Raw genomic sequence first — 23,925 nt, forward strand, 5'->3', positions numbered from 1 at the left:
AGATATCATTTTGTAACGTGCTTGCGTTTCTGTTCTATCCCGGAGGTCTGAAAAGACTTTGTACGTAGTCCGTGCACATAAAATTCGTAACGCTAAAAGCACTTTAGAAGTCTTCTGTTTTTATTACCACTGGAGACGGCTATACGACCTCATGACCCTCCTAGTTTTAAGCGATTTACGGATCCCTGGGCCACATCACATAGTAAAAATCTCTACACACTAAACTAAAGACCATCTTCATATATTATCATTTTATTCAACTTGTAGCGGTATCTATCATCCCTCGTACTGGTTACACAACATGTGTTTCAGTGAGGAATTGCGAGTACTCGCTGCAAACTTTTGCACCAATGCTCAAGACATCAGAGGAGAATGAGCAGGAAGAATTAATAAAAACTCCAGGTAGTTCTATTTTACTCCTAAAGATTGATGAACGAGCTCACAGCCTTTCTTTTATTGCCCTTGTAGGCAGACGAGCATGCGGCCCACCTGATGGTACTTACCATCAGGTAACCACTTGGTTACCGTCGCCCATGGACTTCAGCAATGCCAGGAGCAGAGCCAGGCCGCTGCCTACCGTTAAGTACTCTCCACAAGCCTCGTTTGAAGAAGGATATATCATAGCGCTCGGGAAACACCGTGGAGGGGATTTCATTCCAAAGCCGGATGGTACGTGGCAAAAAAGATCTCTGGAAGCGCACTGTGGAGGAACGCAGTGGCTCCAGGTAGTATGGATGAACTCTACTCCGGTGGCGGGCGGTACGATGGTAAAAACGAGATCGTGGTATTATCTCAAACAATTCCTCAGAGCACTCCCCATGGAACAAACGGTACCAAACGCAGGGGGAACCGAAGTCCCTACGAAGACCCATAGCATACCTGGTGTTAAGTGGTTACTGAAACCCATAGACATCTACAACGTAAATGCCAGCACCTACCATGAGATATGAGTTCTAAGGTCTCAGTATAGTTACAACAGCAAACTACTGCTTCACGGCGGAAATAGGCGGGGTGGTGGTACCTACCCGTGCGGAGTCCCAAGAGGTTCTACCACCAGTAATTACGCAAATTATAATTTTGCGGGTTTGATTTTTATTACACGATGTTATTCCTTCACCGTGGAAGTCAATCGTGAACATTTGTTGAATACGTATTTCATTAGAAAAATCGGTACCCGCCTGAGATTCGAACATCGGTGCATCGATAAATACGAACGCACCGGACTTCTTATCCTTTAGGCCACGACGACTTCCTAAAGTCGTAGTTGACGTCAGTCACTTCGCGTGTTTGAGCAAGGCATAATGATTCTTATACATATCAGGTTTGGGTCGCTTATAATAGTATCACATTTGACTCTGAGATGCCCTTTTATGGGCAGACGTGTTCGGATACATTACAACATAAAAGCGACCACCCACCTTGAGACGCGAGAATAATGCTCTTTGAAGCGCCGAAATAATGCGATATCAAAATTAAATTAGAATTCTCGTTTTTAATATTTATTATTGAAGTTAATTTCTGACGCATATGAACAGGAACGAAGAGCTCTTAGTCATTATCTGACGAACGAATAGTGACCTGTGCATCATTAACATAACCCCTATGTCACGATCGTGAAACTGTCGTGAGATCACTTACATTTTCTGATCTCATTCGCATCGATAACGAGGATTATATTAAATTAATGAAAAACGCTGCCGTAACAAAACACATTTTCATTGGAAAAAAAAAATATGCGATGCTATATACCGGTGTTTAAGCAAAGTTACAATTTTTTTTAAAGAATCGTATAGCAAATACCTTGGGCCGCAAAATTTGCAAATTTTCACTCTGATTAGGGGTAGTACGCACCACTACAGTTTAAAAGCTGGGACGGCTGTTATTAAATTTGATTGAAACCTCGACTTGATGTTCCAAGGTGAGTCTAAGCATTTAAGTTCTGAAGGTTTTTTTCTTTTATTGCTTAGATTGGTGGACGAGCTCACAGCCCACCTGGTGTTAAGTGGTTACTGGAGACCTTAGACATCTACAACGTAAATGCGCCACCCACCTTGAGGTATAAGTTCTAAGATCTCAGTATAGTTACAACGCCTGCCCCACCCTTCAAACCGAAACGCATTACTGCTTCACGGCAGAAATAGGCAGGGTGGTGGTACCTACCCGCGCGGACTCACAAGAGGTCCTATCACCAGTATATAGTATATAGAAACACTATTGCGTGGAAACGTTACTCTCACTAAGCCATAAGAATTATACCCTATTTATACAGTGCGACAGCCAAAACGATGTTTTTAACATCCATAATGGAACGAATAGGAATTACGGAGTTGAATAGAATGATTAATGAGGATACTCAATCTACTACTACGAATTGACGCAGGATGGATGAAATGGCGGCAGGTCACGGGCACCATATGTGACTCGCACATCCCTCTTCCCCTAAAAGGGAAGATATATAAGACCTTAATAAGGCCTGCCGTCTTGTATGGATCAGCTTGTTGGACAACGAAAGTGGCGGATGAAAGGCGATTGCATGCAGCAGAGATGCGAATGTTGCGATGGATGTGTGGAGTAACGAGAATGGATAGAATACGGAATGAATATGTTAGAGGAAGGCTGAAAGTGGCACCTGTGACAGAGAAGCTGAGGAGTGCACGTTTGGGATGGTATGGACATGTGATGAGACGAAATGAAAATGAGGTTGTTAAGAGAGTGTTAACTATGAATGTGGAAGGATTTAGAGGAAGAGGTAGACCTAAGAAGAAATGGATGGATTGTGTGAAAGACGATATGGGTAGGAGGGGAGTGAGCGAAGAAATGGTATATGATAGAAGAGTATGGAAGGAGAAAACATGTTGCGCCGACCCCAGGTGACTGGGAAAAAGGCAGGATAATGATGATGATGATGACTCAATCTACTACTACCACTGAGAGATAATGAGTGGTAGCTCCATGAAGCCAAGGTTAAGAACCGTATTTGCAGCTTACTAGGTGAACCGTTAAAATCCTCTGCCGCTATTTCTAAGAGAGAAACTTAAATAAAACATGAAATGTTTGAATGAAATTTAATATAACTCTGATTTACAAGTCAATACTTTTTGGCCGTGCGCCAAAATAACGTGAACAGCGATCAGTGAAGCTTTTAATTAAAATCGGTGATGCAGCACGGCTGGATGCTGTGATAATTTTTACTCTCGTATACATACCTAACTTATGTACATATTTGTATACCCTTTATATGAAGCATATTTTAAGTGAATACATGTGTACTGGTAGTAGGACCTCTTGTGAGTCCGCGCGGGTAGGTACCACCGCCCTGCCTATTTCTGCCGTGCAGCAATAATGCGTTTTGGTTTGAAGGGTGGGGCAGCCGTTGTAACTATAATTCAGACTTTAGAACTTATATCTCAAGGTGGGAGGCGCACTTACGTTGTAGATGTCTATGGGCTCCAGTGACCACTTAACACCAGATCGGCTGTGACCTCGTTCACGCATATAAGCCATAAAAAATAACACTAATTTCGTCAATAAAACATCTCGTGATTTACCGTTACTTAATGAGATAAGCTAAAACAGTTTTCGTAAATGTGATCAGCTTGAATGAAGGCGGCAAACGAATGTCCCAAATAGCGTTGCCGAGGGGTTTATCGGAGCTTCCGCTGAAAAGTTCCGTCGTTAAATTCTAAAGCATCGAGTGGATGGTGCTTGAATCGTTAATTTGAAATATAGAGGACACATATTTTTTTTAACGTACTTGTTGCTTTAATTATTTAGTTTTATGTTGCCATTTCAATTTTTTTTATTGCTTACATGGGTGGACGAGCTCACAGCCCAACTGGTTTTAAGTGGTTACTAGAGCCCATAGATATATAGGTATATAGATAATCCCATTCTCACGGATCGTTTGGAACCTCTGGCTCTGCGGAGGAACTTCGGTTCCCTCTGTATTTTGTACCGGATGTTCCATGGGGAGTGCTCTGAGGAATTGTTCGAGATGATACCGGCATCTCGTTTTTACCATCGCTCCGCCCGTCATCGGAGTAGAGTTCATCCATACTACCTGGAGCCACTGCGGTCATCCACAGTGCGTTTCCAGAGATCTTTTTTGCCACGTACCATCCGGCTATGGAATGAGCCCCCCTCCACGGTGTTTCCCGAGCGCTATGACATGTCAACGAGGCTTGTGGAGAGTATTAAGCGGTAGACAGCGGCTTGGCTCTGCCCCTGGCATTGCTGAAGTCCATGGGCGACGGTAACCACTCACCATCAGGTGGGGCGTATGCTCGTCTGCCTAGAAGGGCAATAAAAAAAATATATATCTATAACGTAAATACTGCCACCCACCTTGAGATAAAGTTCTAAGGTCTCAAGTACTTACGGCCTGGCCACGGGGATCGGCGGTGCGAACAGCGAAGCGGTGGACGAGGCGACCATTCGCGCAGCACCGTTTGCAGGCCACGGGTACTCACGTTCGCCGCCGCGACTTTTTTTTTTTTTTTTTTTTTTTTTTTTTTTTTTTTTTTTTTTTTTTTTTTTTTTTTTTTTTTTTTTTTTTTTTTTTTTTTTTTTTTTTGTCAGGAGGAAATCGCCGGACTCCCACCCTCCACTGGGATGGAGGATAGGGCATGTCGGAGTCGAACCGACTAAAACCTCCTGTCGCTCAACAACCAACGTCCAACCCTCGCATGAGACAGAACTCATGAAAAGGCAAGGGGAGGAGAGTGAAGCGTTTAGTGCGGAGCACATCTCTCCCATCACCCTCCCCCTCGGGACGCCGGGCCAGCGATCGTCGGCGCCACGACCACCAGCCCTCTCGGTCGGCAGGCTGTCCGAAGCCCGCCTAGATGGCGCCGGTTTGAATTGGTTATCCTACGAAATACCCCGCTGGGTCAGAACCAGCGTGGGTCGAGGATAGCCGGCCTTCCATCACCCGGATGCTCTTGCGTAAAACGCGTGCAGAGCAGCTTGCACGTCGTCTTCTTAGGCCCCCTTCGCCGGGCCCCAGACCGACATATGAGGGGGACCCGAAACACTTAGAGGGCCAGGGCTAGGGCGAGATCCGCCTCCCTGGCCCCCGCTCGACGGCGGCGGGCTTGTGCGTCTCTCACGCGCCCCGCCGCCTCCTTCTGCGAGATGGTGCACTCGCAGAAGTCGAGCATCGCCTTCCACGACTCGTCGCTGCCGAGCATCGATGCCACAACACTCGGCAACGACAAGTCGTTTCCTATTTTTGCGACGAGGACACGGCGCCACCCCTCCCATGCGGGGCAGGCAACGAGCGTGTGCTCCGCCGTGTCCAAGTCGCAACCACAATGGTAGCACTCTGCCGTCGGCTCGGCTCCGATCCGGTGCAGGAACTCACCGAAGCAACCATGCCCAGTGAGCACCTGCGTGAGCCGGAAAGTGAGGCGTCCTCTGTCACGATTCACCCAATCCACAAGAATCGGGCGAATCGCCTCGACGGTCCTACGACCAGCCGAAGGATCGGCCAGCCGCCTGGACCATGCCTCCAGCACGGACCGCCGAGATTGGGCCCTCCGCGCTCTGACCACACTGGGGCTGGGACGCGCCACGCCCCGGGCACGAAGGTTAGCTCGCCACTGATAGTCAGCGGCGAGCGCCTCCGCCTCCAGGACCCAAGGCGGCGTCCCAGCCAGTACACACGCCGCCTCAAAAGAGATGGTGCGATAACCACGGATGACCCTGACCGCGATGGTGCGTTGCGGCCGTTGCAGCAACTTCGCTACCCCCACGGCCAGGGACTGGCCCCACACGGGTGCCCCGTATAGGGCCATTGATCGCACCACCCCCGTATAGAGACGGCGCGTCACCTGGTCAGGCCCCCCGACGTTGGGCAGAAGCCGGCTTAACGCGCCGGCCACCCCCAACAAACGAGGGACCAGGTGCTGAAAGTGAGCACGGAAGGTCCAACGACTGTCCAGAATGAGGCCGAGGTACTTTAACTGCACCCCGACCCCGATCCGGACGCCTCCAACCACGATATGGGCATCGACAGGTGGCACTCTCCGGGGCCTGTGGAACCACATGGCCTCGGATTTACTGAGCGCCACGTCGAGGCCCAATCTCCTGATTTTGCCGACGACATGCGCTACCCCAGCGGTGGCAAGACGAGCAGACTCAGCAAAGCTCCCTCCCCGGGCCACGACCAGCGTGTCGTCTGCGTAACATATTACGCTTAGGCCCGGGAGGAGGGCACCCCTCAGCACCCAGTCATACCCGATATTCCACAAAAGAGGGCCGAGTACCGACCCCTGTGGAACACCGCGCACGACCGGGAACCGATGTACGACCCCACCGTGTCCGGTACACGTGACCGATCTGTCCTCCAAGTAGGAGCCGACCAGCCGGCGAAGGTAGAGGGGCACTCCGTGTCTTTCCAGCGCCCCCCCTATTACGGACCAGGGCAGGGTGTTAAACGCATTGGCGATGTCGAGCGACACCGCCAAGGCCACCCCACCCCCACAGACGGCCTCCTCCGAGAGGGCCCGCACGCGAAGGATCGCGTCCACCGTTGAGCGGCCCTCTCGGAAGCCATACTGCTCCGCCGACAGATCGGGTCCCACCCCGATCAGATGCTGGATGATGCGGGCTGCCAGAATGCGTTCCAGCAGTTTGCCCACCTCATCCAACAACACGATGGGACGGTACCCGGCGGCAGTATCCGCCGGGCGCCCCTGCTTTCTCAACAGCACAAGTCTGCCCGTCCTCCACGATGAAGGAAACCGTCCCGACTCGAGGCAGGAGTTATAAAGCCTCAAGAGTCGGTCCCCTAGGGCACCAAGAGCCAAGGCCCAAACCCGGCCATGGACGCCGTCCGGGCCAGGTGCAGTGTCCTTTGCGCACATTTTGCGTACTGCCACACGGAGCTCCGCCCCTGTTATATGGGGCACCTCAGCAGGGGCGTCGCCGTCGTATTCCGGCGGCGCGCCCATAGCGGGAGCGACAAATCCCCCCTGCCCCTGCGGGAACAGCGCCGAGACGATGTCCCGCAGCTGCTGAGGCTGGAGACGCTCCGTGATTGGGGGGGCCCATGGGCGCATTTTATTGCGCACCATGTGATAGGGTCGCCCCCACGGATCCTCATCCAGCGTCTCCAGGAGACTCTGCATGTGTTGGTCCTTGGCTCTTCTGATGGCCAGCTGCAACGCCCTCTGTGCGACGCGAAATGCGCCGTACAGCTGGGCCTCTACCACCGCGAACGCCACCGGATCGTTGCGCCGCGGCAAGCGACGGCGGCGATGCCTCGCGCACTGGCGCCTCGCCCGAACGCACTCCACGCGGAGTTGCGCGATTTCGGGCGACCACCAGTACACTTGGCGATTGGGAGGTCGAGGGCTAATCCGGGGCATCGACACGTCACAGATGCGACGCATCGTGTCCCGGAACCACCTCGCTTCGTCCTCGACCTCAACTGGGTGTGGACGCATGGGCGCCCACGCCGCCACCGTAGAGGCTTCCATCAGGAGCTCCTTATTCAGGCGCTTCAGTGCCCACTTAGGGAATGACCGGGACGCACCACGGGGGTGGTCCCCGTGGGCGTCCGCGACTGCGGAGCGGGCGGAGAGATCAAACCGAATATATCGGTGATCTGACAGTGTCTCCGCCCCCTCCAAAACTCTCCAGTCGCGGATACGGCGTGCGATGGCCGGGCTTGCGAACGTAACGTCCACAACAGACTCGCCCTGCCACCGCACGCACGTCGCAACCGACCCTCTATTCAACAAATAGAGGCCGGTCACGTTCGCCCACCTCTCCAACAGCCTACCACGAGCGTCCGAGCGGGGGGAGCCCCATGCGACAGACTTCGCGTTGAGGTCCCCCGCGAGAATCACTGGACGAGGAGCGAGGCGGCGAGCAATCGCCCCGATTCCGTCCAGGAAATGCCCGAACTCGACAGTAGGCCTATTCGGAGAGAAGTACGCCCCGATCACGACGGTCCCTTCCAGCTGCACCGCGACGAACCCTTGGCCCCTGGTCACCATCGCCAAGGGGGGGATCGTCGCGTCTCTTCTTATGACTATGGCCGCCAGGCCGCCATCGTCCCCGAACCAGCAATCATTTGCCGGGGGAACGAAGTACGGCTCGGCGACCACAGCCACGTCTATGGACCACTCCGCCATGCTCTGAGACAGCATGTCCTGAGCTCTGGCGGAGTGGTTCAGGTTTCCTTGGAGGAAGCGATAGATGCGGTCCATTACTGTTGAACCACATCCATCGCCCCCTCCTCTTCACCGCTGCCCCCACCCTCCGGCACCGGCGCCGCAGCGGGGATTGCAACATTGGCCAGTGCTCCTCTGGCCAACCTTCTCTTCTACCGGCGCCTTGATTTTCGGCGCCGGTTGCGTTCAGTATTAACACCGGACGGGAAGCAAGCCTTGCCTCCCGCCCGGTGGTTTGCCCTACGCCCAGCCGCAGCGCACAGAGCGCAGTGCGGGGCGGCCGTGCAGGACGCCGCTTTATGACCCGGTTGGCCGCAGCGGAAACATAGACCGCTGCGGTCAACTAAGCTGGTGCACCTAGCGAGGCCGTGCCCGGTGCTAAAGCACCGGAGGCATCGCCAGGCACGTGGTTCTTGGAGACGCACGTGGGCCGCTATCCAGCCCACGCGCAGTCTCCCCGGATCCCCCATTGACCTTCCCGGCGGAGGAGTAGCCAAGGAAGTGGCAGCCTCCACAGGGCAGCGCGCCCACGCTGACCTAGCTCCGGAGTATCCTGAGCGAAGTTCGCCCACGGTCACGCTCTCCAAGGCACATCCACCTTGGGCGGCTATCGCAGCTGCCACCTCCTCCTTGGTGGCGCAGTCGTCCAGGCCGGTGATCCTGATCTCGGCCATCCTCACCGGCCTGTGCACGCGCACCTCATTCTCCGGCAGCGCCACGCGGAGCGTCGCCACTAGTCTGTCTGCGACACCAGAACTATCCGCACCGGGACACTCCAGCAGCTTCGCTCCATTGGCGGTATGCCGGAAGCGGAGGCCTTCCTCTGCCCCGATTTCTGCTAAGTTGACGGCCGCGCGCGCCTGGGCCATCACCTCATTATAGGTGAGGCCCTTTTCGGCGGCGGCTGGCAGCAACGTCACTACGACGGCAGCCGACCGCGCTGCGCGCGTCTTCTTCTTCTTGGCGTTCTGCTTCTTGTTGGTGGCCGGTGCTCGACTCTCGCGAGGAGCAGCCACGGCCACCAGCTCTGTGCTTCGGGCTGCAGCGGTCAGCGCTCGACCCCCTCTGGGAGCTGCCAGAGCCTCTGTCTGTTGCCTACCTTTCTTGCCCCGCTTCACCACTTCCGTCCAACCATCGTCCATGCTTGACGGGGGAGGAGGAAGGGGACGGGGCTGGGATTTCAGGGCAGGATTTTGGGCACCCGTACCCCTGTTATTTTGATTGCGGCCTCCACGTCGTGCCAACCTTGTGGATGAGGTGGGGGTGGAGGTCGACCGGGCGGCCTGGCCCCGCGGGACGGCGGCGTTTGTTGGCGCCGGGACACAGTCTCCGGAGCCATTGGAGGAGCGGAGTATCTTCTCGAGGCTGGCAAAGTGCTTGCCAACCTCAACCGCCACCGCCCGCGAAATGCAGGCCACCATTTCCTCTCTGCTTGGGAGGGAGTGGTCTACTTCTTCCGTCCCAGCAGCCATGTTGTATGGCCTCTGTGACCCCGCAGCACGCGAGGGCGAAAGAGGCGGCTCTGCAGGCCTGGGCCGCGGTAGCGCTGGCCACTCATCCACCATCCTCGCCAGTGGCGAACGGATGTCCTCAGCCCGCGCTGGCGTAGGGTTTAGCTTTCCTCTACGTGCAGATGCAGGGGCGGCCGATATCCGCGGAGGTGGCGCAGGCCTTAGCTCAACCCTTCGTGGAGGGCGAGGGATCGCAGGAGTAGGCGCCAGCGAAACAGGGGCCTCGGAGGTGGGCTCTGGCATGGGTGCCACCGCACTCATCGCGGACCGCAAGTGCACAGTAGTATCCATCGCCCCCGCGGGGGGCCCAGTGAATGGCAGCGCGGGCCTCGGCAACAGGGGAGTCCCTCCCCGCAATGCCGGGGTGTCTCCCGGGATGTGACTCTCTCTGGAGTCAAACTGAGAGACGTGACCTTTGCTCTCCACCTCTCGGCTCGCTACCAAGTCATGGAGCTTGGACATGGTGGGGATCAGCCTCGTTTTAACCATGGCGGCTGCCTCCCGGAGTCTTTTCCGGTAACTGCTGCCTGGCTCGGCGCCCTTGGCAGCCACAGTCGACAGCAGCTTACCCAAATTAACAAGCGCAAGGTCGAGGTCCCGGAACGTCTCGTCCCCGCTAGCCAGGGACGCAGCCGACGTCGACATCGACTCCACCGACGTCGCCGGTGACACCGCGCCCCTCCTCCTTACTGGTGCCCACTGGGGAGCAGGCATCGCGTCTTCCGACGCAGCAGCAGACCCCGAAACCATCGGAGTCACCTCCTCGATGGCCATCGTCTTTTCCGGCACCTCAGTGCCGGAGGATGACGCGCTGCCGTCATTGGAAGATGGCAATGGGGTTTTTCTTCGCCCCCTCTTTTTCCCCACCGATGGTCTGGTGGGGTTGATTGCACCCGAGTCGCTGGCGAGCGCAGAGCGCATCGAGCCGGCGATCGGGGAGCGCCTCGGTTCGACGGGAATTCCGCTGCCCGTCGCACAGCCTCCTTCATCCTGACAATTGTTGCCCCCCCCAGAATACGTGGGGCAGCGTGCTTCCACTGAGGTGGAAGCACGGAGGGATTCTCCGCCCGACTCGCGGGCGGTACCCTCCTGGGGTACTAACTTTGCACAATTGTCCATCATGTCTATGAATTCCTTTTTTATTAACCAGGGGTTTGGTCCCCTGGGATCTACGACACCCTCGGGACTGGAAACCCTCCAGCCATACATCCCATCGCCGGGTGTCGAGCTTGGGATTGGGGCATTTTTGAAGAGGTTTGCATCCTCGCGGCTTCGACCAGTAAAGGCAGAAGCCCCCGTTCCCCATGACTGGGGTTTACGGTTTGGCCGACGGTGGCCGGAGCCTATCCATCGCCCACAACGCGGTGCGGAGCCACGCCGGCGAACCGGTACCTCCCATATCTGGAAGGCTTTCCCCTGTAGCCGAAGCCGGGGACATGGCAACCCGCAGCCGAAAGACACAAAAGTGCCGCTGGCTCATCAGGCTCCCGAGAGCCAATCCCTCATCCCCAGAATGGCACCCTTTGCCAGTGCAAAGGGCGTGGAGAGGGTCCCTCGCTCTCTCTTAAGGTAACCCCCGCAGAATGCAGAGGCGTCCGAGGAGAGCTGGGTGCAGTTCTCTTTGTCGCGGCGTCCCACACAGATTCCTCTGCACGCGATTTTAGGGACGCACGCTTAAGCCCCACCGCCACGACAAGGCGGAACTGCATTCGGTGGGGCGCCGCCGCGACTAGTAAGGAAGTCCGACAGCGAAATGTCTATATCGAAATTATCTCGATATTGCTTACAAATTAATAGTTTTTTGGTTCAGGACCTATTATTTGGAAAAGATCGTGAAGTACATGATTTGAATAAGAATCGGAGTATACCTATAGATGGAGAATTCCACAAGAAGTACGAGCAATACTTTGGGTGACTAGACTTCCAAATAGCTGGTCTAGCTAGTATTTCAGCTAATTTTTTTTATTGCTTTGATGGGTGGACGAGCTCACAGCCCACCTTGTGTTAAGTGGTTACTGGAGCCCATAGACATCTACAACGTAAATGCGCCACCCACCTTGAGATATAAGTTCTAAGGTCTCAGTATAGTTACAACGGCTGCCCCACCCTTCAAACCGAAACGCATTACTGCTTCACGGCAGAAATAGGCAGGGCGGTGGTACTCACCCGCGCGGACTCACAAGAGGTCCTACCACCAGTAATAAAATATATAAATCTACTAATATATAAACCTAAAGTGGTTTTTCCGTTATAACTACTGAACCTTGCATCCGATTAACTTGAAACTTGGTATCCATGTAGAAAATACATGTACTTAATGGATAGGCTAATATTTATATGAGTGTTAGACTCCTTACACCAGTTGCGGGGGCGTTAATGATGAGAATCTTGGTGGGGGTGAGAAATAATAATGTTAATTTTAAATGTCCAGCGAAGCGGACGGGTACATCTAGTTTATTGATATAACAGGCGCTTTGTATTTCAGTGATTGTACGCGCTCACTGTCACCCTATACAGTTTTTTGATAAATGTAAAATACAGGTTAAAGGTTTTCACGTTCCCATTGATATGTGTCACGCAATATCTGGTACGTTCATCAATAAAACTCATTTGAAGAGTAATGTGTCCTGTGCGTATCGTTTTACTGTATCATTTGGTTTGCCACTTAATTTTTCAATCATCCTGAATAAACGAATAACGCTGTGAGCTCGTCCACCCATCTAAGCAATAAAAAAATAAAAATAAAATAATAGTATAGATATACAATTTAAGGCTTGCGAATTAAATATGTGAGCATGATTCTGCAGAACACAAATTGTGATGTGAGTAATACGTAAGCACGTTTTCGTTGAAACGCGACGTATAAAGCTCAGTGACGTCACAATATACATTATTAAGAACCTCGCGAAGGTTATAGAGTTAGCATCTATGTGGGTTTTAGATTGGACATTGTTTCTTAGTTTATTAAGGACATTTGGACTTGCTCTGCATATTACGCAACAAAATTATTGTAAACATCGCGTCGTACTATTATTATAGTATAAACAGATATTTCAATTTTGAATTAATAAAACTATTTGATTTATAAATTGCGAGTTTGGCAATTTTATACTTTCTTGAATAAACTCAAAGTCTTTGTAAGACAATTTGCACATTATATAATAATACATTAAATATAATATAGTATAACGCCTGAAAGTCTAGATTCCAAGAATGTTATATTATAAATTATCAACAATTACTTCTGGTTCTCTGCAGAGTATTCGAGAATTACTTTACATTAATTTATTTAAACAGATGCCGTTTTATTTATCTGTAAATTAAATGAAAAACATGTACGTCTCTAAAGCGACAATTCTGAATAAAAGAGAAAACTTAATACATGCATTTAAGAATTTATTTATTAAACGTTTAAGACAAGAGGAAAATAAAACTTTAATCATAACTCAACACACAACAGCTTATTCACTAGCTTATTAGCTCTCGAAATGTTTAAGGAGATATTGTTAAGATTAATTAGTAAACATTTTCGGCACGGAGAAGATATCCCGGAAACAATCTAGAAGCGCGAAACTTCATAGTTACAAATTGTTTAAGTGTCAGGAGAGCTTCGAGAAATTTCGCGAAGCCAACGCTGCTCACGATATTATGCATTTGTTTTCTTCTCCCGGGAGTTTCTGCGCTTGTGTTCGCTCGTGATTAAATCAATTAACATAAAGTCTTAATAATTAGATTGTCGTGGTTTCGGAAAACATTATTTTGCCTAAATGTCAGTTGTATAGCGTCACTGCTTCGCGACAGAAATAGGTAGGATATTGGTACCTTTTTTTTTTTAACGCTGGGGAATCCATTTACCGATACCCGGTCGAGGGGGGGGGGGTAAGAGACCGGGTTATGTCGGACTCTGGCTCCTCCAGAGAAGAACAGGGAGAAGATGAAGACAGGGGTACTCCTCTTCTTCCAATTCCTGCCGGGAGACTACGCCTTGAGAAAGGCGCGCGAGGCACTGCACGGCGTCAGTCACGCAATAGCTACCCCGCAAAACCGACTACCGACTAAACCCCATCGAGCTCCACCACTCCGACTCCATGAAACCCACGGTACCGCATAGTGCGCGCCGAAGAGGATATTGGTACCTACCCGTGTGACTTTTCCACTAGACATTACACAAATTTTGCAGGTTTGATTTTTGTTACACAATACTATTCATCATGGAAGGCATTCTTGAACATGAGTCAAATACGCATTTCAGTATGGCAGTAAAATACAATCAATATTATTTCAAATGTTTCTCGCGTTTTATTCATTTTAAATTTAAATGCTCAAATATTTCTTTTAGAAACAAACAACATATTCATTGCCTTATGATATTTAATCTTAAATACCCCCTCAGGGCCATTTATGCCTGAAATTACACCTACTTCAATTATTATAATAGGTAACTCATTTCGCTCTGCACGTCTGGCTCATTTCCACACGAATTGAATAAAGATTAGTGAAATACGATTTACAAAATGTATTACAGTATGATGCGATTAATTATTTCACTGAAATGAATAGAAATGCGCGTAATAATACAAAATAAGTTCATCTGTCATGAAAAATCAACTAAATATTGCTTCTTAAATTTTGTTTTCTTATTGTATTATTTTGAACTATAGCTCCTTCTATCAATAATAATATTTCATGATGCCTGTAACCACTTGGTCAAAAGTGCAGTATAATTGTTTTCGGCTTGCCTGTGCCCCTGGGATTGCTAATGTCTATGAGCGAACGTTACCATTATCATCACGTGAACCTTAAGCCCATTTTAGGAGCGTCGAAATAAAAACGGAAAAATGTACATTTTGATCATTTTTCTAAAAACTGATAAATCCGATTTAAAAGCACTCTCGAACACATAAAGCTCTGAATAAAAATTTACTACGCACATATATATCTGTAATTTAATTGTCAAAGCTGTACCAATACTACCAATACACTTCTGTCATATTTCAATTCGATATTCTTGGACACGAATTCTCTAATAAATGTTAACATTATCGCGTATCAAAGAAAAGTATCAGTCCTGATCTTAAACTATCACTATAAAAAACATGTCAATCCATTGCTTTGTTTTGACGGAAAGAAGAACAAACAAACACACCTTAACATTTATAATATTAGTATAGATTACTTCTCGAGTATTATCAACGTATCTACGCACAAGCAATATTTTATAATGAATAATAAAATAAAATAATGCTTTTATAAGGAATTTCTCCTTAAACAGCAAAGTGCGGAGGCAGGGATTCTGTAGATTATGCCACTTAATTTTAAATTTAGATAATAATAGATTTAAGTTTATAGATTAAGATTACAGGCAGCGGCAGAATAACAGCGATAGTTTCAGTTATCACAAAACTGAGCCGCAGCCTTTTTATCTCCACTGTGTTGGTATAATATATATTGAAATATTGTTGAGAAATAGAATTTTTATGTTATACTAGCTGACCCGGCAGACTTCGTAGTGCCTTAATCGATAAATAAAAGACCTAAACTTTTGTATACAATAAACTTAAAACAAACAAAATGAATCCGTCCGCCGGGGGACACGTCAAAGGAAAAATAAAATTGTTATTTTTATTTATTTCCGAGCATTTTCGTATTTATCTACGTTTTAAACCTTCTCTGAAAGTCCACAAACAATTCAAGATGACAATTAGTCGAATCGGTCCAGCCGTTCTCGAGTTTTAGCGAGACTAACGAACAGCAATTCATTTTTATATATGTTATATTAATTGAAAATTTATTTGTATTTGTATTGTGGAGTAAATAAATGCAATTATTATTATTATTTTTTATAGTTTTTCATGAAAGATCAACTCTTCGGTCATTCGTTTTCAAACTTTTAAATGACTTTCGAAATCGCAGTAGTAATGAAACAAACTAATAGTCATTGCTCACTGTGACTAATGAAACTGTGAATTTTCGAACAAAAGGGATCCTAACTTTCTCTACACCTTGTAACATTTACAAAGGAAATTTCCATCTAATTGTTTCAGTAGAAAATGGTGACTTCACAATAACATTACAATTAGTAGTAAATATAAAACTTCTTAATGTATAGGGTAAGTTAGTTTCTGACTAACTTTATTAAGAGATGTAACACGAAATACCTAGGAAATACTTATCAGAAAGGACCGTGGTTCTGAAATCAAATCTATTAATGCCGGTTCTGTAATATAAATATATAATATATTATACTAGCTGTACCCGTCCGCATCGATGGCCTTTTAAAATTAACGTTATTATTTCTCACCACCACAAAGATTCTCATCATCAACCGGTGTAGGGAGTCCAACACTCATATAAATATTAGCCTATCCATTAAGTATTTTCTACATGGATACAAAGTTTCAAGTCAATCGGGTGCATGGTTCAGTAGTTATAACGTAACATCCGTAAAAACCACTGTAGATTTATATATTAGTATAGATAAGACTCAGAAGGCTCAAATCAAATTCAGTCAAAGAGTAGTGGAGAGGATCATATCCCTGCTAAAGCGAATGTCATAATTCGCAGAAGAACCAAGAGTAACTGATACAGCACGAACATCTACAAGATTGTAATGGCAGTGGGCAGGGCACATTGCTCGTCGAACACATGGTCGCTGGGGCCTAAGGGCGATAAATTTCTCGAGTGGAGATCACGCACTGGAAAGCGCATTATGATGAGATCTCCCACGAAGTGGACGGAGGACTTGCTAAGTATCAAAATTTCAATGAACTTGACAGAGTCCATTGTGGTTGTTACACATAAAAAAGAAACAACTAAAAAATCAATCAATCAAACAAAAGTTCAGATTATAATGTTCCAACATTGTTGATTCTAGTTTATGTTGCAAGCCATGCCATTAATCTGAAAAAATCGTGTGCCCCGCATTTTACCCTGTCCATTATATAGTAGCGTTTAAATTATTTGATCATGAAATACCTGCAAAACAGGCACTAAAACGGAATGAGGAATTTAATCAATGTTCTGCACCGATCACGGACAAGCATTGTTCATAGTTTAATCGTTCACGATTCTATCTCTTAGATATTATTTGGTAGTAAATATAGCCTGAGGTTATTTTTCATTAAATACTGTAATACTATCTAAGCCGCCCCCTCTAACGTTCCTCGGGTAACTAGTTACTACTACATTCCTACATAATTCGTCTGTAATAAGAATATACTTAGCTTATTTTCTACCTAACTTGATTTTTGTGGCTACACAATTTGGTCCTAGCGTTTAGATTATTTTTGTCACGAAATACCCGCGCGTTCCGCTCTGTTTATCACAATAGTCGTTATACCAAAGCAATTGAGGCTTTGACCTAATGTTTATAGACAGGCGGTGTTAAAATTCACCTAGTCGTGTCTGCGAACCGGAAACCCTTTCGTATTCCGGGTTTTGCTGAACTGGTACTGATGACGTTTTTGTGGTTCATGACTTTCCGTGTTTGAGTGGTTCAAATTATCAAAAGTGGTTACATAATTCGGTCATAGTATTGGACCATGTAGGTGGCACTATCATGAGTTATCTGGATCTTAAGTTCATTCTAATTAAAAAAATGTTAAATTAAAAAAAAACACAGGGAAAATGAGTTTCAAATAACCTACTAAGTTTATAAACTAATCCAAAGTTTGAATATGCTTCGCGAACAGCAATCCTTTGTAAGAAGAGTAATCAATGCTTCACGATAATTAGACGTTAAGACCACGTTTAATAGCTGTCATTTGGAACAGGTCTCCTCCAACTGTTATTATATAGGTTGGATAAACGTACCCCTGTAATTGAATTGATATTATAATACCGGATTCAGCACAATCTACATCAGCGGATTAAGCTCGGATACCACGCAGGATTGAATAAACATTTCCCTAATCTAATAAATGAACGGTTTTGCATTTTCTGAATAACGTTTTTCAGACTTTATGAATCGTGTTTTTTTTTAAGTAAACCAAAACGATTTTTTCAATTTTAATAGATCAAATTTAAGGATTCTATATTTAGAGTGAAATTACAACTAATAGGTTGGGGAAAAAGTATTTTCGCATTTTCGCAGTATGTATGAATTTGTAATAAAATCTTTTTGGCTATATGGCACGAGAGGACTGCCAAAACCAATTGTCGCGGTATTTTGATCAGAAGCCCCAAAATTTCTATAGCAATGGGATCATGTTCCTACTTACAAGATAACAAAAAGTTATCGAAGAAAATGGTACCTACATACTTTAGTTCAATGTTAATAAGCTATATTAAAAAAATTTGTGAATTTTCTTAAAAAATGCGAAGAAACTTTATCCCCAACCTATTATTTAATCACATTGATTTCAACCCCAGATTATCAACTAATCAATTTTATTTACTAGCTTTCTCAGTAATTTAGTTTTTTTTTTAATGCTATGTCTAGTCTTGGTTGAAAGAAACGACCCGCATGTCTGAATGAAAGTCTTTCGTTAATTGGGTTTTGAAATAAGTCAAAAGCGGTAAGGAGCAGCTTAGTTGCAACGCATCTATCTATACCTCTCTGAGAATATAGCGCACACACCCGATATTATTCCACACGCAGACATAACCGGACCCTAAAATCAAAACAGGATACAAACTTTATCTGATCTTAATAAAATGGAAATGATCGGTTGAATTTTGTTTTTACCGTGTAACCGTTGTGTATTTTACGGTAACGTTTGATCTATAACTCATCGTAAATTTTGACCACAAATGACGTAAGACGTCAGGAAGTTGCGTTCGGCAGAGCTTTGTAAAATTTACAAGGCAGTTTCGAATAACAAGTACCATCCAACCACATTTGACGGTTCGTTAATACTTTTCTGAGGTAAGAGTTGTACTCAGGTACTTCACGAATAAACAACACACACTCGAGCTAAATATCGTGTGTGTGTGTGTGTTTTTCCCCAATGAATTGACTAACATATTAAACAAGCATACATGTCTTATCTAACGACCCAAATATGAGATTAACGTTACATTAACGATGTTTGACAGCCCATCAGATTATAACTGCAAACAATGTTATTAACGAACACCACAAGTACACAACTAATCTCGATCGCCCATGAACTCGACCTTGCCCAAATGATGACTTCATACATTAAACGCATATCCATTAAAGACACCAGCAGTTTATTTTTTGCGTGCCTTATGTGGCTAAATGAACTATTCATAAATAGTGGCGGCTAGTAGTATTGTCATAAAAAACTGTAAGAAAAAACCCGGAAAGCAAATTTGTATTTGTGTATTGGAGACAAGATTTAATTTACGATACCGCTTACAAAAGTCTCAAATGTTTTGAAATTATGAATTATAAATTGCTCTATGGGTCTGAATGTTGAGCGAAGAAAGTAAAGCATGAATGAGGGGTGCATGCGGCGGAGATGCGAACGTTGAGATGGATGTGTGGAGTGACAAGAATGGACAAGATAAAGAATGAATACATCAGATGAAGTGTGAAAGTAGCCCTGGTAATCAACAAATTAAAGAGCGGACTGTTAGCGTGGTATGGACATGTGATGCGTAGAGAGAAGATGTGGTGGAAGAAGTGCTAGGTAGAGGGGGAAGAGCTCGACCAAAGAAGACATGGATGGAGTGTGTGAATGACGATATGAGAGAGAGAGAGAGAGGAGTGAGTGTTGAGATGACGGCTGATAGAAGATAATGGAAGAGAAAAATTAACTGTGCCGACCCCACCTAGTGGCATAAGGTGGAGAAAAAGAAGAAGAAGAAAATGTATGTGATCGGGGTGCTGCTTCTATTGGAACAGGTCTTTCATTCGGCCAGTGGTCTTTTACATTTCCAACGCCTTAAACTCTGTCTTGTTACAGAAATTAAATTACAGACCCTTACCTACGCTAGCATATCAGCTTTTTTTATTGCTTAGAAGGGTGGACGAGCTCACATCCCACCTGGTGTTAACTGGTTACTGGAGCCCATAGACATCTACAACGTAAACGCGGCACCCACCTTGAGATATAAGTTCTAAGATCTCAGTATAGTTACAACGGCTGCCCCACCCTTCAAACCGAAACACATTCTTCACGGCAGGAATAGGCAGGGTGGTGATACCCACCCGTGCGGACTCAAGAGGTCCTACCACCAGTAAGAGGTGGCTTTAGGTATATTCACCACGAAAACGTGCCACTTAATCTTTGTTATGCGGTAACCTTGGTTAAGACTTAATCTTGTTCTCTTTTATTTCCATTTGTCATCTTATTGATATCAACTGACTTTCTTCTTCCTCTTTCTCCTAATGATGTTAGGACGGGATCTAGCGGCTTGGCCGTGCGCATTACGTTCTATAACTACGAACGACAGTAACTTTTACGGACAGATGAACTATAAACTATCGCGCTATCCATAGATACTGGTGGTAAGTCCTCTTGAGAGTCAGCGCGGGTAGGTACCACCACTCTGCCTATTTCTACCATAATGCGTAAAAGCAGTAATGCGTTTCGGTTTGCAGGGTGGCAGCCGTTGTAACTATACTGAGACCTTAGAACTTTATCTCAAGGTGGGTGGCGCATTTACGTTGTAGATGTCTATGGGCTCCAGTAACCACTTAACACCAGGTGGGCTGTGAGCTCGTCCACCCATATAAGCAATAAAAAAAATTATTAGAAAACAAGACTTCATGTTTTAAACGGTGCCATTCAAGCAGTGGTAACTAAAGGCTCAGGTAAACTTTATAATACCATTATATTAAATTCAAATCAAATGAAATCAAAAATTTTTATTCAACATAAATGAAAGTACACACTTGTTGAACGTCAAAAAGAACTACCGATTACATTTATATGACACTTTGCTTATGTAGGAATGTATTTTAAAATCTGCACGCTTCGTCCTTTGACAATAGCGCGAATACAGTAAACTTGAATAAAAATATTTCAGGCGTTTAAAATTTGAAAACAGTAAATATGTAAATTATTTCATTCAAATTAATAGCCAGGCACAGCTTAATAAACTAAACCAATATATTTATGAATAAAATTACCCTGTTTGCCTGTTTTAATGTATTGCATACACAACAGTCATTGAAACCGTTACGTAATTACAAACAATGTCTCACAATTCAGTGAAAACTTTGTCGATGTAAAGACGGCACAATTTGTTACGGTCACGCTTGGAACGACGGAAAATACACGTGTCAATATGTAACATTGTTTTGAACACGATGATGATGGAGGAACATTTTTGTTTGAGACGCGTATTTTACAATACAATAGTTATTTTAAAATTACCGATGACGTGATTCGGGTAACGACGTTCTACAATAACAAGATAACTAACAGCTAAGAGCTTCAAAGAAAATTCCGAGCACTGAAAAAGTACCGTTTCTGGGAATGTGTAATTTTTTCGTTCACATTGCTCGCGTATTCAAATAAACTTGAGAAGAGCCCTGAGCGATAAGCAGCGAGTTTCTGTGTCCCTGGCATTCCTAATGTCCATGAGCGACAGTGACCAAGTGGTATAAACATTTCTCCTGAAAATAAATTATGAATATAAGATGCCGCTTTACTGTAACTGCACAATGTTCAATGAAATCTTTTCTCAGTCGTTTGCACTCTTAGCAGAGTGGTCGTGGTCATGATTTCGGGTGGCGATGCACTTCATAAGACGTCACCATTGCTAGCGTACCGCGGCCTTTCTTGAATCTGAAATCCAATGAAAAAAAAAATTATCTAACATACCCGTCAGGTTTCAGGTAGCCATCATACAACGCAAGATATTTGAAAGATGCCTGAATCTCGCTTACGACATTTTCAAGATAAGCTTGCATATATACAAGTTCAGACCAACAACATTAGGACCGGCGGTCTACCGAGCAATATCACCCGCTCGGTGGAAGATCTTCCATTCATCGTATCTACAAACTGGTGACCGGGGCCGGGGTCGGAAGAAGCTTATCTTGAGCATGTCGTAGCGAGATTCAGGTATCTGTCAAATATCTTGCGCTGCATGATGGCTACCCCCCACATAGCCTTTTACAATAAAAAATTTTTTTAATTAATATTATTCTAGAAACTAGAACCGTATACTTTTTAATTTAATAATTTATGCTTATCATACTTTTCACATTTTTTTCCAATACCTGCCAGCAAGGGTTATATTTTTCAAAATTAACTAAAATTAAGAGATACGATATTTTTCTATTATATAAAACAGAAAAGAATTCAAATTAAAGATATTGTCGTTTTCATTCATCTTTGGATGACACACCAAACAAAGAGTAATAATTTTCTTTTGAATACAATGTATCAAAATCACCTCAAAGGCTGTTTGTTCGCTTTCAAACCGAAAATATCAAAACAGATCTTGTCTGATTAAAACAAGTTACGTAAACAAATATACAAACGACACAAAAGCGGTGAAAGTAATGTCAATTTTAAAATATACTAGAGGTCCCATAGTAGTCGAAATTCGACTATAATTAATTGGTATTGTAAGTTTGTACACATACTATAATCACAAATTTCGCCAAGGCTACATTATAAAAAAAATATTAATAAAAACAAACAATATTTAATCTATTCTCAATTTGGCCACAGACGTCAAGAACAAAAGTTTGACAGTAAATAGTATGCATGCGTGTGTGCGTCAAATACATGGTATGTGGTGTGTGTAATGTTTTCTTTATTGATTTAATGTATCTTTTATGCATTATTTTAAAAAAATATTCGCATTGTGCACTTCTTCTCTATATTCTCTATAAGTGTGGAAAATTTCACACTCCTCCGCCCGCGCAATTTTCGTAAAAAGGGATACAAAGTTTTTGCTTCACGTATTAATATATAGATTAAGTCGATTTATCCGTCCAAACGTTACTAGATAGCATTTAAAAAACATAAAATATCACTGGCGCACTGCGCACAGTGTATCGGATTAACCCATTATCGTGTGACATTTGCTATAATATAATTCAGAAATACTTCCGAAGCCGCTTTGATTAATTATTTTACTACAAAATTCGTAATACGCAATCACATTTGTACCGTGAAATTGTTTCTAAAATATAAGAGCAAGGGAATATAATCTCGTTTTTATTACACTTGCTCCAACATTTCAATCTTCAACTATCTCTAAAACACAATAAAATTCGTTTGTTTGCATTATGCACACATATCGTAATATTTTAATAAAAAGCTTAGGTCATTCAAGGTCAAGAAGAAATATATTTATGACATATTTTATCTTTTAGTCTATTTTATGATAACGGCTGGTCGTATCGTCCTTACTCATTACTACCTGTGTGATTACACAAGCACGCCTTCTCCTTTTAGTAAAACGTTATTTGAACTCTGCTGGTTTTTGTCACCGACCTATTTACCACTTCCTGAAGAGTTTTCACATTGATGTCAACAACAACAAAAAAAAAAAACAATCCAATTAAATATGTTTACTTACACTGTATGCCTCGATTGCCTTACATTAAAGTGTTATAAAAAAATATAGTTCTGGTATTACGTAATTATCCTCATTCAATTATATTGGGTCAGTCCTATATACAAAGATTTAATCAACCTCAATAAATATTTCCCTAATATCACAAAGAATGTCGTAATAATTAATTACCCGGGACACAAAACAAGTTTGTTGAAAATTTCCTGTTCTTGAAGTCTTCAATTTGTAATGTTAAATCATGTGAGAAGATTTTAATATGAAATATAATATTTACGCGCAATATACGTGTGCAACATTTTCCTTTCCTTTCCTCTATCGTATCACTCTTGTCAGAACGGTCTTGGTCGTCATTCAGTATCATTGCTGTGGGCAGATGTTATGTGCCTCATGAGCAATTGCCACTCCTCCCGGTTTGTTGTGAGTCTGGTACACTCATGCAAACAGCCGCCAACTTAATTTGGTTGGTCCATCGCATGGGTAACCTTCCACGCGGTCTGGTGCCTTCTACTTTGCCCTGAACGACAAGACGCTCTATGGAGTCATTTCCTCGCCGGAAAACATGTCCAAAAAAATATAGTATGCGTCTATGCACGAGCGCCTAAAGACGCTGCTTAAAGCCGAGTTCTTGAGTGCAACATTTACATGATCAAAATTAGAATTGATAATAACACGGTGACAGTCGAGCTTGTGGCCAGCTCGTATTTATTCGAAAATAAATTAAGTCAGAAGACTTAACATGAATTGGTTTGGTTATTAATCCGGAGATATAGGGTATGCGATTCCAA

The 23,925-nt window shown here is 45.1% G+C and overlaps 2 protein-coding genes across 4 annotated transcripts in view; both read left to right on the forward strand.

The window, feature by feature from the left end:
* DnaJ-21 (dnaJ homolog subfamily C member 8-like) overlaps positions 1-4,485 on the forward strand; it is a 302,329-nt gene extending 297,844 nt beyond the window's left edge. Inside the window, exon 6 of the mRNA XM_062669953.1 lies at positions 4,296-4,485. The gene's annotated coding sequence lies outside the window, so the exon portion shown is untranslated. The remainder of the gene's footprint in view (positions 1-4,295) is intronic.
* Positions 1-23,925, forward strand: part of LOC101737439 (uncharacterized) — a 232,867-nt gene that overhangs the window by 139,364 nt on the left and 69,578 nt on the right. The gene's annotated exons all lie outside the window — the stretch shown is intronic.

This window comes from Bombyx mori, chromosome 9 (assembly GCF_030269925.1).
Source record: "Bombyx mori chromosome 9, ASM3026992v2".
NCBI classification, from domain to species: domain Eukaryota; kingdom Metazoa; phylum Arthropoda; class Insecta; order Lepidoptera; family Bombycidae; genus Bombyx; species Bombyx mori.